A 3,653-nucleotide genomic window follows, 5' to 3' on the forward strand; every position below is an offset into this window, starting at 1 on the left:
GGGAACCTGTTCCGGTTCATGGAAACCCTCCTGAGCTGGGCCCAGGGTCCTCTGTCGGTGAGCGTGGTGGAGGCGTCCGGACGAGCCGTGGATGGCCAGCTCACCCCAGACCCCTCCGCCTTCCCTCGTGGCTGCCCCACTGTGGTGGGGGTGCTCTGCCCATAGGGTCCCCAGCTGGCCACCCCAGACCACTTCTCCAGAGCCAGCCTGAGAGGGGGGCCGGGGGTTTATGGAGGAGGGCTGTGCAGGTAGAGGTTGGGTCACAGGGCTCTGGAGGGGGCATTAGCCTCGGGCTGCCCCCAGGGCAAGGGGAGCAGGGCCTCCTTACCCCCACCCTGCCCCGAGTGCCTCCCAGCCCAGACAGGAGCCCCGTGCTGGTGGCTGGAGCCTGAGCGTGCCCGGGGCCCCTCAGTGGGGGGAGGGGTCTGCGGGAAGCCATCCCTCCGGCAACCTGGTTGTCCTGCCTGCTGGCCGCTTCTCCGGGACAGGACCCCCAGCACTGGTGCAAAGCCGGCAGGTGATGTGGACGTCACGGCCCACAGCTGTCTTGGTGGAGGAAGTTGGTCCCTCTAGGGGATTTTGAGGGGGATTTCCAGCCAGGGACCAGCTTTTATTGAAAGTGCTTTAATGGGTCTAAAAGGTCACTCCTTTAGCAGATGAGTCACTTTAGAGGAGGGAACAGCCACAGCATCTTCGGGTCCCAAGCTGGGCCCTGGCACGGTGGTCGCACAGGGCCGAGTCGGGCTGCCGAGGGAGGCCGCAGGCGAGCCCCCTCAGCCCGGCGCTTGCTGCCGGTGGCCAGGCCCCAGGTCTGGGTGGTCACTTCTGCTTGTCACCTGTGCCACGGAGGCCCAGATGTGCACGTTTCTGCTGTGTCTGACATTAGATTTGGTGAGCTCCTGCCCTCTCCCCCCACCACCCCTGCAAAGACTGACAGCAGGAAGGACAGCGCACGCCGGGACGGTGTGGCACCCCCGAGACGTGTCCCTGTGGGTGTCTGGCAGGGAGAGTGGACGTTGGCCTCCAGCCCGAGCTCTGGGGCTTGGCCTGTGCTCCCCGTCGTGAGGCTCCCAGGAGGCCATGCTGGCTGCGAGCGTGGGCAGTGGGAAGCCTGCCCCTCCTGGAGGTGGAGGTGCCACTTACTGTCCCCATAGAAAAGCCTGTAGTTAACCCAGATGGTTCCTCTGGTCCCGACGCGGATGAGCCCACTGAGGCCAGCGCGTGGGGACGGAGAGGAGGGAAGGCATGTCCGGGGCAGCTGTGAGCGGAGCGGCCCTGCCCGGGGCACACGCGGACGCTCGCGGACCTGGTCGTTGTGGCGTGCGGGGCAGCTCGTGTCCAGGCCCAGTGCACTGTCGCCATTCCTTCCCGACGAGTGAGTGGCCCCTGGCGCCTTCTCGGGACCCTCGTTTGAACAGACGATGGGGTGGTTTGCAGCTTCTCCTGGTTAAAGTAAAGTGGGGGTGGCGCCTGGGGGGGCGACGTTGGTGGAGCCTCTGCTGGTTTCGGCTCAGGGTGGTGGGATCCAGCCCCGCGTCGGGCTTGTCCCCAGTGCGAAGTCCGCCTGGGTTTCTCTCTCCCTGGCCTCCACTCCCGCTGTCAGTCGGTCTTTAAAACGATGAAAACTAAATGAGGTTACAAGCAATGTTCTGGTCCCAGGACTGCTCCTTCCGGGCACTTTCTCAAACAGGTCACGGAACCAAGGCCAGGGGCATCGACCCCCACGTTGCTGTGCAGAGTCTCGGGGTGGGAGCTGGGGTCTCGTGGATGCTTTGGGGGCCCTCCCACTGCATGGCCTCGGGCAGGAGGGTCCCCAGGGCCTTCCCTGGGGGCTTCTGTGGCGAGATGCCCTTCTCCTGGGAAGCCCCACTCGCGGCTGCCTCGGCTGTGGCCGTGGCGGTGGCCATGGCCGGCGGCTGATGGTGGGAGTCCCCACAGCGCGTTCCCTCTGCACTCCCTGGGCTCGGCTGTGTCTTGGGTAGAGGGTCCTGCCAGGTGCTCAGCACGCTCATGGGACCTCCCCTGGACGGGTGGGTGGCCGGCCGGTAGGGGAAGGTGGGCTCAGCTCTCAGAGCCCAGAGCAGCAGCTGGGTCAGAACCCGGGCTGAGCGGAGCGTGGCTTCAGCAGGGGGGCCGTCACCGCGTGTGTCACGGCCCACCTTCCTGCTGACGCGGGGCAGGCGGGAGCACCCAGACCCGGGTTGTGGGAGGCGCTCGGCACTGTGGGGCTCCTGGGGCCTCTCTGGAGGTGCAGGCGGCCATGCCAGGCCCTGGCCCTCCACGTCTCTTCTCCCTGAGACTCATTCTGGAAGCTTCTGCAGACCAAGGTGCCTGACAGCAGGAAGACGGCTCCTCCGACCCCTTCTGACCCGAGTCCCCACTCTCCGGTACGCCCCTGCCCTGCTTGCTCCTGCCACCTCCAAACCCAGCCTCAGCCCTGGCCCGGTGTTCACCGCGTGTGTGCCTTTGCGGCAGGGAGGGACTCGACGTGTTCCTCCTCCTCGTGTGACTCGACGTGTTCTCACCTCTAACCTCGCATCTCCGCACGCTGGGCTCAGCCTGGGGCTTCGGGGTCCGTCCCTGTGGAGTCCCTCACCCCCACCCCCATCCAGTCGCGTCCAGCCGCGCCCCCTCGCCCCAACACCGCGAGATGTTGCATCCCCAGCACCTCCACGCCCATCTCCGCCGCCAGGAGTCCCACGTGCCTCCCCCTGCCGGGCCCGGGACAGGCGGGGAACCTGCACCCCATTTGCTCGCAGCAGGAGTTTGCCGGAGGTGACTGCTGAGTGCACATGTCCTGGCCCATGCCGAGGTCTCGGTGGTTCCTCACGGACGATGTCCATGCCAGGCCTCCTGTCCGGCCCCCGGAGTGTGGCCCTCAGACCCCGCACTGTCCCTGTCTGTGGGGCACAGACCCTCTCCGCTGCCTGATCGTGTGCCCGTAGAGCCGCCGAGCTCAACCCACAGGGAGCCCGGCCTGTGCACGGGGCTCTCGGGGGCCACACCTGGGTCCTCCTCGACCCCTGACCCGTGGGGCATCCCCAAGTGTGGGACTCTGCGATTTGGAATTCTAGCCTGAAGTCATCACTGCAGAGGGGACACCTGCTGTCCAGAGCCCTGCGTGTCCCTTCCCGGTGCTGGAGCCAGTGGTCCGACTTGGGGCCCCGTTTCTTCACATCCCCCAACGACATCAGGAGACCCAGAGGGATGCCTCCGGGAGTGCCGGGTATCGGGGAGAGGCCACCCATCCTTAGGGGCTCAGACCCAGGACCACACCAGGGCTGTCCTCAAAGCCGTGCCATGACCCACTGGGAGTCACCTTGGGGCTGTCCCTCCTGGGAGCCCTGTCCCCTCTACCCCTCCTGGGCTGGGGCCACCTGGCTCAGTGGGGCCCCCGAACTTGTGGGGGCAAAGGGACACGTCAGCCCCTACAGTTTCCAGGGTCTGCCTCTTCCAGCGACCTCCTGCCCTGCACTCCACAGCATTGGGTCACCCCGTCAGTGCTGGGTGTCACGCAGACCCCTCACACTGTGCATCTGTCCTGTCCCTTTGCTGCTGGAGGACAGGGTGTGTCCAGAGGGGCAGGGAGGCCCTTGCTGCCTGGGACAGCCCCGGGGTGAGTGGGTGGGGCAGCAGGGGCCCCTCAGCAGGAC

The sequence above is a fragment of the Mustela erminea genome, chromosome 1 (assembly GCF_009829155.1).
Source record: "Mustela erminea isolate mMusErm1 chromosome 1, mMusErm1.Pri, whole genome shotgun sequence".
NCBI lineage: Eukaryota > Metazoa > Chordata > Mammalia > Carnivora > Mustelidae > Mustela > Mustela erminea.